Raw genomic sequence first — 15697 nt, 5'->3', positions numbered from 1 at the left:
GGCTCGCAGCCTGATTCATAACCACTACGCTACCAGAGCTCCTGTGTATGTATGTATGGATATATATATATATATATCAGCACTGAACCACAAGATCAGTTTGAACTACTGCAAAGTTGGTGGTTCAAACGCACCAGCTACTTCTCTAACACAGAAGCTGAGCCAGACACATAAGATAAAATCTGGAATGCTCAGCTCAGCTCAACTCAGCTCAACCCTGACTCAGAAATTATGACCCAGTACTGTAGTAGACACGTGATGGGTGAGGAAATTAAATGTATCTCTAAGAAGAATCATGGAAAGGACTCTTGGCTCTCTGTATAATATTAAGTTATTAGGCATAACCAATATTAATTATCAGGAATAAACACTATTATCTCTGCCTCCTTCTCACTCACCCCTTTTTCCTTACCACCCGCTACACATACTAGAGCTTGGAATTTTTAAGAAAACAAAATTTCAAAAGTATGCAAAGCAGGAGTTGTAGTTTAATAAGATGATAATTTTGGACTACTCTCTTTGGAGATGGCCTATTCAAAAATGTGCTTTGTAGATATGATGCCATTTTAATGAGAACTGCATCATACTATTACATATTTAAACTGTGATAATGTTTCCTTTGGAAATTACATTAGTGTACGTGATCTGTTTTAATTCCAGATGAAATTTAAGGTATTGACCACATATTTTTAAATTCCAAGTTATCCAGATTTTTGTTAGTTTAGTCTCTATTAATGTGATAAATGAGAAATTTATATTTCTGGGCATTCTTACTTCTGGTTTCCCAATTATATTAATAGGAATTAGAGAATCATACTTGCTTTAGATACATGCCTTCTTGTCTAGGGAATGCTAACTAGATTTTATTGACGGCATGGGTGTGGAGAGGAGGGGATAGGGTATTAATTTGCTGAACTTAAAAATGACTGAAATAGCATATATTTGCATTGAGATCCCTTTGCTATTAAAAATATTATATACTTGAATTATTTACAGTTACTGTTTGCTTTTAGATTTTAAATATTTCTGTACATGTATTACATTGTACTAATGTTGTATGGAATTAAATTTATGCTGAAAATAATGTAATTCTGGCTTATGGATAGAGTGAGGATATAAAATAATTATAAAACATGAAATACTATTATATTATCTATTTTATGAGGTATATAGTTGACACTTCTAGGTACATTTAATACTTTGATAAACCTCTTCCTGTCTTTAACTTATCCTAGTGGCTAAATAAGGATACTTCCTTTAGGACCTATTCTTTGGAGGTAAGGCCTGTTTCCCATTACATATTCAGAAATTTACTTGTAGTTTATTGATATTTCCCTTTCTCTCATCACCAAAATCTAGTCCATTAGTCATTAGTCTTCATATTAACTTCAAAATATATTTAGCTCTGACAATTTTTTTCCTTACCTACCCTGTTCCATTCTTCAATCATCCCCACATTTATGTTTTCCCTACTCCAATTTATTTTCTTAACAATAGACAGTATTAGCTCTTAATATTTTATGACAGATTACACTACCTCTGTGTTTAAGGCTCTTCAATTATTTTCCAACTGTTTATAGTCTTAAGCCCCAACTTTTACTAAGGTCTACACTTGCTTCAGACTTTGTTTCATGACTACTTCTCCGACTCCATTTCAAACTTTTTTTTTTTTAAACTTTTTTACTCCACAGCAGCCACACTTTTATCTTGAAAGTGTTCAAACAAGTTAATTTTATTTTCACCTTAGGGTCTTAATATTTACTGTCTCCTTGGAATTCTTCTAACTCATCTCGAATGAAGAATGTTTTTTACTATCCATCTAATTTCTAACACTTTCTCTTCCAAGTACTATCCACAGGTGTTCCTTAATAGTACTTATTATAATTCCCTGTTAGTGGCACTCCTTGTTCACTGCACTTCTTATCTTTTCCATACATCTTTTTCTTTTCTCTGTGATCTATAATGTCAGAGTATTCTTGTTCACCCACAGCAATGTACTGATGTTTTAAATTTATCTTTAGCAAAAGTTTACTTGCATGTGATATTAAGGATATTGTCTGATGATTTCCACATTCTGTTGGGGCACCTTGCTTTCGAATGGAAAGAAATATGGATCTCTTACAATCAGTTGGCAAGGTAGCTGTCTTTCAAATTTCTTGGCATAGATAAGTGAGTGCCTCCAACACTGCATCAGTTTGTTGAATGATTTCAGTGTGGCTTGGATTTCTTTCTTAATGATCTTGGCTCCTGATGATATGCTCCTTCTTGAAATCATTGAACATCAACCATTTCTTTTTGGTACCACAAGTTTGTTTGTTCCTTCAATCTTCTTTTGATACTTTCTGCATTGTTCAGTATTTTCCCCGTGTTGTTATTGTTAAGTGCTGTTGAGTCTATTCCGACCCATAGCAGTCCACTTCAGCTCACTAATACCTAGGATATCTATGTTTATGCATTCCATTTCATTTTGGACAACTTCCATTTGTCCTAGATTCATACTTAGTACACATTTCTTGTTCCAATTATTAATGGATGTCTACAGCAGTTTGTCTTCATTTTGAGTTATGCCTCATCAGCAAATGAAGATCTTGAAATCTTGACTCCATTTGCGTCATCATGGTTAACTTTCCTTTAAAGAGGTAGCTCTTCCCTGTTATATTTTAAATGTCTTTCAACCTAAGGGTTTCATTATCTGGCACTACGTCTGACAATATTCTTGTTGTCTTCATCATGTTTCAATGTTCAATAATCTGGTTCTATTAGACAGTGTTCCACTGATTTTCATAAGGATTTCAGTGGATAAATATTTGGAAATAGTCTGTCTCTCCTTCTTCCTAAGTCTGGAAGCTCAGCTGAAACCTGTCCACTCTGGGTGATCCTGTTGTATTTAAAATATTTAAAATATTGGTAGCATAGCTTCCAGAATCACAGTAACATGCAAGCCACCATGGTACAAGTAGCTGACAAATGAGTTGTGGCCCTCATGAGGATGTTGTTGTTATTAGGTGCCATCCAGCTGGTTCTGACTCATCATGATCATTTACACAACAGAATGAAACATTGCCTGGTCCTGAGCCATCCTCACAATTGTTGTTAAGCTTGAGTCCTTTGCTGCTGCCCCTGTTCCAATCCATATCACGGTTGGTCTTTTTATTTCTTTCACCCGCCACTTACCTAGAATGATGTCCTTCTCCAGGGACTGATTCCTCCTGATAAAATGTCCAAAGTGTGATAGACAAAGTCTTGCCATCCTGGCTTTTAAGGAGCATTCTGGCTGTACTTCTTCCAACATATATGTGTTTGTTCTTCTAGCTGTCCATGGTACTTTTAATATTCTTCTCCAAAACTATAACACAAATGCATAATTTTTTTCTACAGCTTTCCTTATTCATTGTCCAATTTTAACATGTATATGAAGCTATTGAAAATACCATGACTTGAAGCATGCATACCTTAGTCCTCAAAAGGATATATTTGCTCTTGAACAGTTTTAAGAGGTATTGTGAAGCAGATTTGCCTATAGTAATATGTCATTTGTTTCTTGATTGCTACTTCCATGAGTGTTGATAGTAGATCCAAGCAAATGAAGTCTTTGACAACTTCAATCTTTCCTCCGTTTATCACAATGTTATTTATTGTTTGTTGTGAGGATTTTTGTTTCTTTACATTGAGGTGCAACCCATACTGAAAGCTATGGTCTTTGATCTTCATCAGTAAGTATTTTAAGTCCTCTTTGTTTCTAGCAAATAAAGTTGTATCATCTGCGTATATCAGGTTGTTAATGAGTCTTCCTTTGATCTTGATGCCATGTTCTTTTTCATGCAATTCAGCTTCTCTGATTATTTCCTCAGCATAATATTGAATAAATATAGCCAAATAATACAATCCTTGTACACACCTTTCCTGACTTTAATTCTTTCAGTATCCTCTTATTTGTTCTCATGACTGTCTTTAAGTACACAGTCTTCATGTTCACAATGAAGTGGTCTTGAATATTCATTCTATTCAATGTTATCCATACCTTATCACCATCCAAATAGCCAAATGCCTTTGCTTAGTTAATAAAGCACAAGTAAACATCTTTCTGGTATTCTCTGCTTTCAGTCAAGATCCATCTGATGTCAAGAGAGGTGGCAAAATTGCCAATGATACAGAAAGGCTGTATTGACCCTCTACAACAAAGATGTTGTTGCTAAGTGCAACCAAGTTCATTCTATCTCATAGCAGTACCATAAATAGTTACCAAGGAGTGGTTGGTGAGTTTGAACTACCAACCTTGTGGTTCAAACCAAACTTTCAGTTGAGTGCATTATCCTGCAGCACCACACAGATAAAACAAGTGCAGATGACAGTCCAGGAACTCCAAACTTCAGATGAAGGGATAGAAAAGTGGATTGAAGGTTTATTAGGAGAGAGCTGATCAGACATGGCAAAATAAGGAGATAATAATAGCTTTTGTGAGCTATTTCAGAGACACAAAAAATTACTGGTGTTGTAGAAACATACCTGTGACTCACAGAGACCCCCTCCCTTTTCTTTTTTTTTGCCATTTTTTTTCTTGTTCCCATACTCGCTCTGGTAGCGTAGTGGTTACGAATCGGGCTGCGAACCTTAAGGTCAGCGGTTTGAAACTACCAGCTGCTCCGTGGGAGAAAGATTAGGCTTTCTACTCCCGTAAGGATTTACACCCTCGGAAACCCTGTACAGGGTCGCTATGGGTCGGAACCGACTCGACGGCACTTAACAACAACACAACAACATACTCCACTTGTAACTAGAAGTGAGGCTGACCCTATGTTCATATACCCACAAAGCAGTTCCCACTCTCCAAACAGTCAGATCTACGGGAAGGTGAGTGCTGTGGTTGTGGGCCTCATCAAAGAGAGGGACCCATTGACCCTGTTTGGGCAGGTCTAGCTCCAGATTTGCAGAGTTAGCCCTGGCCAGCCTGGGCTAACCCACACTAGGAGAAACAGTTGAACAGACCAGTGGGAGAGAGAAAAGAATATACATACATAGAAAAGAAACTGTTGATCTGTGCCCACAGTAAGGCAAGTTACAGTGTGGTCATCATGGACTTTCACTGGTGACTTTGAAGCCAAGAGGGCAGTAGGTCACACAGAGGCAGACTGTTTATTGGTGGATAACAAAGGGTAAATTAATTTTTTTCTCTTCTTCTTGCACCCCACATTATCCTGGTGACTAAATGTATGGCCAACTCCCATCTGCATACATTAACTGGGAAGTTCCTGTTTTTCAGGCTAAAGAAGTTGCATCAATGTGTGTGGTGAGCTAGCAGTACCAATTCTAGCAGCTAGAATCAGATATGACCTATTTCGACCTGAAGAGCTTGCTCTGATCAGTACAGGACTAGAGGAAGCTCTCATCCGTGGCTCTGGGACGGAAATACCCTGTTGCCTCAGCTGTTTTGGGGTAAGCACAGACTACGTTCAGATTGGGTACCCACAGCAGACAACACCTAGCCTATATGAACTCCATCTCGGGTTGACTGTTAACATCTCATCCCTTATCTTATCACCCATGATGTGAAGCCTGTGACTGGCAGAATTGCCTCCACTTTTCATCTGGCACCTCCCTCCCCCACCCCCATTTTTTTCTTTTATTGTTTTTGTTTGTTTATTGTTTCTCCCTTGCCTTTGTGTCTTTGGCTTTCTCTCCTTTCTATCACTCATTTTACTTTCTCTTATTATTTTTTTTTTTCTGCTTCTCTTTCAGAACAGATGCTGTTTCTTTCTTCTTTTCTAATTTGTTACTTTTAAAAAAAATCCTTTTTAATTAATTTTTTTTGTTGTTGTTGTTGCTAATCTCTGGCCTCTTTACCTTAACTCATTCCTTTCCCTGTCTGTGTTTAGGTATTACTCTTTCTTTTTATTATTTTATTTTCTACTCTGTCTTTTCTCTCTTTGGTTTTTGTATTCTTTTTCTAGATTCTGCCTTCTTTTTTTTCTTTTTTTACTATGTTGTTGTTGTTGTTAAGTGCCGTCGAGTCGGTTCCGACCCATAGCGACCCTGTACAGGGTTTCCGAGGGTGTAAATTTTTTACTATACCAACTGGTATACACTGGATCCATGGCAACAACCAGAATTAGCCAAATCCATGCCAAATTGAACTGAACAAACAGTGAACAGAGAATGCATACACTCATCTTTTGTTCACACCCATCAAGAGGCTTTTAGTGAGTGTCTAATAATACACAAACATACAATAATCAACTTAATACAAATGTTACAGCATCACAATGTCCCCAAAGCAGCAGACAGTTTCTGTTCACACAAAGAAACAAGACAGAGTGGCTCAAACATGCATCTAAAATACAGTGCTAGAAGATCTTTTTAAGGAAAAACAGTCATTAGAACTACCTGAAAAATAATTCAAGAGCATGATGTTAAGGTACAGCCAAAGGATTGACAGAGGCTAGAGGAAAACAAGGAATAATTCAGGAAGGTACTACAGGAACAATCAAACAAAAATAGACAAAAGATTGAAAACTATAAAAACCCTGCAAATAGTAATCCTGAAGATTAATACTAAGATTGCAGAAATAGTCAAGACTTTGAAAGGGAAAAGGAGTAGATTTGAATCAATGGAAGACCAAATTAGTGAGCTTGAAGATAAATATCTCAATATTAGTAAACTAGAAGACCAATCAGAAAAAAAAGGAAAAATCTGAAGAAGCCTAAGATTCATGTGGAAAAATATGAAAAGGAATAATTTATAGGTAATGAGAATACCAGAAGAAGAAGAAACATAGAAGAAGAGCACAGAAAAGATAGTTGAATTGCTGCTGGAAGAAAATTTCCCTTACATCATTAAAGATTAGAAGAATACAATTAAAGGAGCTGAATGAACCCTAAACAGGATAGACCCCAAAAGAAAATCACCAAGGTATATAATAAACAAACTTTCCAAAATCAAAGACAAGGAAAGAATCTGGAAAGCAACTTGGGAAAAATGAAGTTACCTACAAAGGAGAACCAATCAGATTAAGCTCTGATTTCTCAGCATAAACCATGCAAACAAGAAGACAACAGACAGACATATACCAAATTCAGAAAGAAAGAAAGAAAAAAAAAAATTGCCAAACAAGAACCGTATACCCAATAGAACTGTCCTTCAAATATGGTGATGAAATTACAACACTTCCAGATAAATCGAAATCAAATGAATTTGTATAAACCAGATTAATTGTATAAAAAAAATATTAAAAGGAGTCCTTCTGACTGAGAAGCAACAATAGTAGACATACACAGAAAGAACAACTAGATTTCAATCCAGATACAGACGTATCCAAAGTCAAACTAACTTAAAAGAAGGAAAATATGGAATCAGAGATATCAATTTGTAATCAAGACAACTGCAATGCAAAAGAAATGGAAACCTGTAGTTATAGAATTCCAAATGGTTAGTAAACCAAGTAGATTTCAAGATAAAACAGCCTGTTTTATTGAAAGAAAATAATATAGGGTGGATATAAAGCTAATGTTCTCTCACGTAAACGATCACATAATTCACAATAAAAACTAAAGAAGAAAAAGAAAAGACTGTTTTACACTGGGCTAGAAATTAATAAATTACAGGGTAACTTCAAAATCAAGAAATTGGAAAAGTTTTTGTAAATATTAAAACAGCAGCAGTAGAGAAACTGGCAAGGAAACAACAAACAAAATATAGCACAAAAAAATATGTGGGTCAAAGAAAATAGCAGCAACACACACACACAAATCACACACAACAAAATGACCCAGCAGTCCCTCTACTTGGTATATACTCACAAGAAATATGAGTCAGGAAACAAGAGATATAGGAGATATATCCACACTGATTTTCATTGTACTATTCACAACAGCAAAAAGATAGTGACAGCCTAAATGCCTATTAATGGAAGAACGGATAAACAAACTTTGGTACACAATGGAATACTATGCAACATTGGAAAATAACAATGATTCTGTAAAACACTTCATAACATGGATGAACCTGGAGGACATTATGCTGAGTGAAATTAGTCAATCACAAAAGGACAGATATTGTATGAAAACAATGTTGTAAACGCTTAAAGAAAGGTTTCATTTTAAAAGAAACATTCTTTGATAGCTACCATGGGTAGGAGGGAGTGGAGAGTAATTCACTGACTCGGATTGTAGACACCTGTTAGATCATGTGATGAGGAGGGTAATATACAAGTAGGAGGAGGGCAATTACAAGAAGAGAGAGGATGTAATAAGAATAATGAATATACGTGAAGGTATGCGTGGGCTAAATGAGATAGAGTTAAAAAGTGATTTATTCACAACCTTGGAACAACAGTGTTCTGTGCATAGATACATTGATTGATACATAGACTGAATGATTAAGGGAGGAAGAGTGGAATATATGCATATATGTTGTTGTTAAGTGCCGTTGAGTTGGTGCTGACTCATAGCGACCCTGTATAGTGTTTCCAAGAAACAGTTAGTTAGCTTGAACCACCGACCCAGTGGTTCAAAGGAATCTTGCAGTCCAGTGCATTAACCCACAGTGCCACACCAGGACTTCATAGATAGATAGATAGAACTGACTCCACAGCACACCATTATATATATATGGAGCTCTGGTAGCGTAGTGGTTACGAATCGGGCTGCGAACCTTAAGGTCAGCAGTTCGAAACTACTAGCTGCACCGCGGGAGAAAGATGAGGCTTTCTACTCCCGTAAAGATTTACACCCTCGGAAACCCTATACAGGGTCGCTATGGGTCGGAACCGACTCGATGGCACATAACAACAACAATATTTCATAGGCCTATATACTTATATTTATATATTCCACAAATATATAAGAGTCTGAAAGAGGATTTTCGCATGTGAGTAATTACCCTTCCTGTAAACACAACTATGAATGTGGTGGAGCATAGAGAGGACAAAATAATGAAAACTTCCTAGATATTAGTAAATATCTTGAGGCAATGAGTTGATGGGTCTGAAGGCTCAGGACCATAGTTTCATGGGACACCATGGTCAAGTCACATAACATAGTCTACAAAGACAATGTTCTACATCCTACTTTGGTGAATAGCATCTGGGTTCTTAAAAACTCATGATCAGCCATCTAAGGTATAGCTTCTGTTCTCTCCTTGTGAGGAAGAAACAAGAGTGATAAGAATTGAAGAGGCTTTGAATCAATTAATCCAATGGACTAATGGAACATGTGAACCTCAGTCTCACGACTCTAAGACCAGAAGTAGAAGGTGCCCAGCTACCACTACCAACTGCCCTGCTGCCCTGAAAGAGATCACATTAGAGGGTCCCAGATAAAGTGGGTGGAAATGTGGAACAAGACTAAAAATTTATTAAAGAAACAAAACCAAAAACCAGATCGGGTTTACTGGTCAGAAAGAAATGAAGGAACCTAAGACTATGACCTTTAACCACCCTTCAAGTCTGGAAAGGAGCTCATCCTTTTCAGTCTACTAGTAGATAGATTTATAGTGGCGGAGATGGGTAAAGGGGGGAGAGACAGCAACACTAGCAAGATATGCTTACCATGGAATGGTCAATCATTCAAAATCAAAATAGCAGCATTTTCCTGAAGACAAAGTTTGGAAGGGATTGGGAGGTGAGTAGAATGCATATAGGAACCACAGATAGCTTGGGGATTGTAATTATTGAGATGAAACAAAGTGTATGATGTATTGAATGTAAAGCTGATGACTCACTCAGTTCACAATAAAAATTTAAATAGTAATAATAGTAAAGAAATAAATATATTTTTTAAAATGAGGGTTATCTCCATTTTCCATTTTCTCAAAATGATAGTTGTGTGAACTTTAATGTGAACTCAGAGAAAACCTTAGTTGATAGAATATGCTTAAAATGTAACAAACTATTAATAGAGTCAAATAAGCATTTTTTAAATGTCAATAATTGTGGGAGAAGGATGAGGCTTTCTGCTCCCATAAAGATTTGCAATCTCAGAAACCCTGTATAGCATCCGCTCTGAGTCAGAACTAGCTCCAATGCACATAATCGCTAACCACCACAGTGTTAATGCTTGAAGAAAAACAAAACTAATTATTTTTTACCAAGAATAGAAGTGAGAATTGTACCTCTAGCACTAGCATCTTGAAAAATGTGCAAATTGCCCTTGTTGATGTTGTTAGGTGCCATCAAGGTGATTTTGACTTAACAACATAATGAAACACTACCTGGTTCTGTGTCAATTTCACAATCACTGCTATGTTTTAGTCTCTAATTGTAGCCACTGTGTCAATCCACCTTACTGAGTGCTTTCCTTTTTAATTTGAACTCTCTATTTTACAAACATGATGCTATTCTTCAATGACAGGTTTCTCTGATAACATGTCTGAAGTACATAAGATGAAGTCTTACCATCCTCACTTCTAAAGAGCATTCTGTTGTACTTCTTCCAAGATAGATATGTTCGTTTTTCTGGCAGTATTAGAAACAACCAGGTACTAGCTCATCTTTAAAAAAAAAAAAAAAAAAAAATCAATCTCTTGATGAAACTTTGCCTCCAGCCCAGTTTTTCTGCTTCTCTTTTCAGCAAAATCTGTGAGAGTTATCTGCACTTCAAGTCTCCAATTCCTTTCTTCATATCCCTTACACTGACTTCTCTTAGACTTTGCCACTCCACATTCTACCAAAATTGCTTTCATCTAGGTCAACAAAACCCTAAGGCTGTTAAATCCAATTCACAGCCCCCATATTGACCTATTAACAGCATTTTACACAGTTGAAAATTCCTTTCTCCTGAAAACTCTTCACTTAGCTCCCAGGACACTGTACACTCTCCGGGATTTCTTTCTACATCACTACTGCATCTCTTTTCTCTCCTTTTTTTTTTTTATCTTATTTTTTGACCTCTTATTACTGCTTTTGACCAGAGCTCAGACTCTGGACCTCTTCTCTCTTTATCCTTATAGCCTTGATGATTTCATTTGGCCTCATCATCCAAGAGTTGACATTTGCCAGATTTATATTTTAAGACCAGACTGTTCCTCAATTCCAGAATCATATATTTTGTTATTTGGCAACTTCATTTAGAGATGTCTGCTGGATATTTAAAACTTCACATATCAAAGTATGATTTCTTATTCTTATCTTCCCCCCAAATTTGCTCAACTCAACACAATGTCAGTTTATGACCACTTCAACTCAGCTTTATAACTGCTCAAACTAAAAATCATGGCGTCCTAATTGACTACTTCCATTCTCTTACATTCTTTCACATCTGTCAAAATATACATTGACACACTCTTTAAAATCTATCCAGAATTTTGTCACTGATCATCTGGGTCCAACATACCTCACCTAGATTGTGGAAATAGTCTCCTACTATTCTCTTATGTCCCATCTCATCCTCTTTCCAGGTTATTCTCAAATAGCAATCTAAGTAATCTTATAAAATAAGCAAGATCATTTCATTCTTCTGTTTAAAACCAACCAAAGGCCTCTCATTCTATTCAGAGTCAAAACAAAAGGTTTTAAAGCTCCACTTGCCCCTTTATTTTCCAGAATCCACTTGCAAAATTCTCCTATCACCAAAATAATAACCTTATTTTTCTTTGAAAATTTCTTGTTTCATGGCCTTTAAACTGATTGTTTATTCTTACTGGAATGCTGTTCCCAAAGCTAGTCTTTTCTGAAATTGCCATTTTTATAATGCGGCCTACACTGAGCATGTCATTTAAATTTTTAGCCTCTAACTTAGTACTCCAAAGGTCCCTTAATCTTGGTCATTTTTTCCATATAGTACTTATTACCTTGTACTATTTTAAATGTGCTTGGGATGGTTGTTTGTACTCACTAAGTACACTGCAAAACAATATTTCATAGGCCTAGTGTGTCTTGATGTATATGCTTTTTAGATAATTACACTGCTTAGGCCTACTATATTCTTGACAATGGTATGTGTGTTGAAATGGCTTGTGTTACTTACAGACCAAGTGATTAAAAGCAAGTGTTCTTTCTCCAGGCACTATCTGTGTTTCTTCATCTTCTTTCTGGATATAGATGATAGAGAGGAGGACACCAAGACTTTAGGGTTTAGGGAATGACTAGAAGGAGGAAATCTGACTCTGTGAATCACAGTGTGGAAGCATACCAATAGAACAGTGAATTGTTCAGGGATACGAAGACGGAAAACATCTTTATTGTGTTGAGAGTACTGTCCAGTCTCCATTCTGATTGATTAGTGTTTAGATTGTTGTATTGTAGTTTGAATATCACCCTTGGGATAATTTCTTGAAACCATAGCTAAACTTTATCTGTTAATGGAGGGAAATATCAACATATAAAATATGGATAGCATTGGTATGGTCAAGAACCTTGACAGTTGTCTTAGATGAGTTCAATGAAGAACATATGCATTCAAGATCATCAATAACTGACTGTCATTTGGGCTAGTTTATATGAGAGAATGTACTTAATTTCAAACTGATGAAATTTAAAGACATTTTCATTTTTTTCCAATATTACTGATGATCATAAACAGAACATTTCACTTAAACATTTCTTGTTGGCAACATAAATTTAAATATAACACTTATTAGTACATGCATTTGTTCCCTGAGAGTGACAATTTTTAGAGCTATGACATGTGTGACCTATAGCCTACAAATCATCTTCAGAACTAAGGCTTAGTTAGGGCTAATGTATCAGATGTAATGTATGGCTGAGGAAGAGGCATTTGAAGGTGAAGAAGTAGACCTAAGCTGCAGACACAAAGTTGAGTTACAGGTAATCCAGAAATCTTAGTGGAGTGGATAGAACAGGAGAAAAGGATTTCTAGCAAGAAATCTAGGTCCTGTTTTAGATGTCTGAGCCCAAACTAGTAGCCAATTATTATATTTGGGATATAACAAACCAAGTAGTAGAAGTTTAGATGAAAGGGAAGATCCCTGCTACAAGGTTCAATTGATGATAAACTTTAGGGATATAGGCTTATGGTACAAAAGTAGTACCAGAGTCTGATAAAAGAATGAAATTTTACCATCACCAACTGAATGTTTACTATCCCAAATATTGAAGGTTTGAGTGGTAGTAGGCAGAGGAGAGCAAATTTTTGTAGAAGTTGCTACATAATCACACACACACACAAAAAAAAAAAAAGAAAGAAGGAAAACAAAAACAAAAAAGGAAAAATAAAATAAAATAAAGGAATGAATAGGCAGAAATATTTGATTTAGTGCTTTAAAAGTTAATTACCTCACATAATCCTAAATTGTTTAATATATTAAAATATATTTGATTATCTATGGCTTGATAATAACCATAACATACATTTTATTTTCATAATTTAAAATTGTTCTGAAGTTTATGTGTGTCAATATTTAAAAATGAATAGTATATATAAGGACAACTTGGGGTACAAAGTAAATATAATATTTGTGATACAATCACTTAATGGTAACTTCAAAAATAAAAGGAATAAAAATTGTTTGAGACATAATATGAATTGTATTTTTGTGTCCAAAACTTCCAACACTTAATGTATATAAAATTGCCAAAGGCGTCAATATTTCTAAAAGCCACAGGATGAATATATTTCTCCTAATTACTGAAAACCTGGACTTCAAGATGCAATCCCATATTCTTTTTTTTCCCCTAAGACATGAAATAAGCATTTATTTCTCAATTGAATAGTTACAAAAATTCAGGATTAAATACCCATTCATTTTATGTTTAAATAAACTTTTGTTTCAGGAAGAACTGAGTATCAACAGCTTATTTGGAAGATATACTATGCCCCGAAGTATGGTCACTTTTAAATAGGAGTGAGTAATGGACAAAATCTTATTCACTTGCCTTTGCTCTGTTGTATTGCAACTGTATTCTCCTGGTGTGGACCTGGAAAGTTTAATGGATTCTCAGCCTATTCTCTGGAGAATCTGTGTCTGTTGTTATTGCTCTATCATCTAGTTTTTCAATATTGTCTCCTCTTAGTCCACAGGCAGGATGTGAGTGTCTTGATGAATTGGCTAAGATATTCTATGTCAAAACAAATGCCTTATGGTGATCATACTCTGGTGACCTTGGTCAGTACCATGTTCTCTTCAACTCTGTGTGGCAGTGTAATCATTTAAGATATATATTTAAATATTTATTTCTCGGATGTTCTCTTTTTTCTTTTATGCAGGTAAATTTTGGTGTTTCTTTCCTCATAAAAGGTTTATGAAATAGGATAAAATAAAAATAATAGCTAAATATGTTCAGTGTCTTTGCTCTGTCAGATACTTTACTCATCACATTATAGATGTAAACTCCTTTAATTTTCACAGTGCCCCCACAAGGAGATACCATTTTTATTCCCTTTGTTCCGATGAGAATACAGAGCTGCTGCAGCTACATCATAATTTCATTATATAGTTGCTGCATGCCACTTCCCTCTTTAGTGAAGGCTCCTAAAACCAAAGACCCTTGAAAAGATTAAAATTAGTGTTCTGAAAATAGAGAACAGAGAGAATGTCTCTAAGAGGGGAGGTAGAGGAAGAACAGGAGAATTTTATTGCAACTGACATCAGATGCTCTAGTCTGGAAAGAAGAGAGAGATTTGTGGATTTCAGAAGCTTCCAGAATGTGTTGTTTGCCCATTGACCAAGGATTAATATGGAAGGATAGATATGCATGCTACAGGAAGGTTGGCAATCTATGCTGAGGAGCCAGGTTTAATCCATACCTGTTTTGGTAATTAAATTTTATTGCAACACACCCATGTCCATATGTTTATATGTTATCTCCAACGTTTTGGAGATAATATATAAACACATGAACATCGGCATGTTGCAATAACATGTAACAATGACAGAGTTAAGTTATGATAGAGTAGGGACTTCAATGCCTAAAATATTTACTATGTGGTCCTTTACAAAAAAAAGCCCAAAATAACAAAAAAACTGAAAGCCCTTGCACTGTGGTGTTGTCATCTTATTTCCTTTAGGAATGACTATTTTTAAATCAAGTTGATACTTAGAAAATATTTTCCTTTTCTTATGACTCTATTAAAAACCCTTGCACTATTTAAAATGTTGTGGATTAAGTTAATCCTTGAACAGACTCTGTGACTTACTGTCATATTTTAAAATCAATTTATTTTGATTTCTAAGCCCATATTTTTTATTTACTAAAAGTTAAAAAAAAATAAAGTTATTTCATTAAGTATGTGGATTTAATAGGGGTCTATTTCTGTTGCTCATTTTAGAAATGTATTTTATTGTGGCTTTCTTTATTTCCCAACTGTTCTTTTCTAACAATTATTACTTTTTTTCCTTGACCCCAGTCTCACTGATTTACCCTCCCTTGTAGCAATTTAAAATGGTGCCAAGGAGAGTTACTTGTCCCTGTCTGGAATCTGTCAAGCTGTTAACTGGTTTCTTTTCAGGTGTCTGTTAAAGATGAAGCAAGTTTTCAACAAATGTGTTTCAGGCACTCTTAGGCTAGGTTTTCATCAACGTTTTCAGCTATGACAGGCTCCTGACCAGGAGGATGTATATAATAAGTTTGCTCTTTGTGTTCTCAGTATTAATTTGCCAAATTGTCACCTTCACATATATTAATAACTTGACTTTGTGTGTGTGTGTGGTGCAGGCAATTGTTGTTGTTATATGCCATGGAGTCGGTTCTGAATCATAGCGACCCTGTATAAGGTTTCCGAGGCTGTAAATTTTTATGGGAGCAGA

Source organism: Chrysochloris asiatica, unplaced genomic scaffold (genome assembly GCF_000296735.1).
Source record: "Chrysochloris asiatica unplaced genomic scaffold, ChrAsi1.0 scaffold00193, whole genome shotgun sequence".
Classification (NCBI taxonomy): Eukaryota; Metazoa; Chordata; class Mammalia; order Afrosoricida; family Chrysochloridae; genus Chrysochloris; species Chrysochloris asiatica.
This window is presented reverse-complemented; position numbering follows the sequence as displayed.